Source organism: Arvicola amphibius, chromosome 11 (assembly GCF_903992535.2).
Source record: "Arvicola amphibius chromosome 11, mArvAmp1.2, whole genome shotgun sequence".
NCBI lineage: Eukaryota > Metazoa > Chordata > Mammalia > Rodentia > Cricetidae > Arvicola > Arvicola amphibius.
Genome location: NC_052057.2, coordinates 19709310 through 19710107, shown reverse-complemented (window position 1 = coordinate 19710107; position 798 = coordinate 19709310).

The following is a 798-nucleotide window of genomic DNA, read 5'->3' as shown; positions in this document are numbered from 1 at the left end:
CATAAAATTTTTCCAAACCTGTGTGTCGTGATAGTCAACAGCATCTCATATATAGACTGCAGAGCAGTAAGACAAAGGTAGGTGAACTCTTTGAGGCAAAACGACATGACGGTTTTAGCAACAGTGCCATGACATTCACTTCTCAGATCAAGTTGAAACTGGTTATGCAATCGCATAGCTTTGTGGAAAGAATTTACTACAAAAAGTCATATGAGAGCAGGGAGCTCCTCCTTCACCACATAACACCAGAAGAGCAGAAGCATTTTGATCCTAAGTAGAGCACACCAAAAATAAGGATCAAGAGATCCCTTTGTTCTCTTGCCATTTTGCAAGGAGTAGTAATAAGAGTTTAAAAAAGATAAAATATTAGGTAATATTCATTTTCAGCCTTGAGGCTAACACCTACACCACAGGTTATTAAGATCCAGCTCTAGCAATCTTGGGCATATACCCAAAAGGTACTCAATCATACCAAAAGGACAGCTGCTCAATTCTGTTCACAGCAGTCTTATATGTAATAGCCAGAACCTAGAAACCACCTAGATGCCCCACGAATGAAGAATGAATAAAGAAAATGTGGTACATTTACACAGTGGAGTATTTCTTAGCTGCAGAAAACAATGCCATAATGAAATTTGCAGGCAAATGGATGAAACTAGAAAGAAAATTATTCTCAGTGAGGTAACCCATATCAGAAAGAAAAAAAAAACATGCTATGTACTCACTCATAAGTGGATATTAGCTATAAAACAAAGGATAACCAGGCTATAATCCACAGCCACAGAGAGGCTAAGTAAC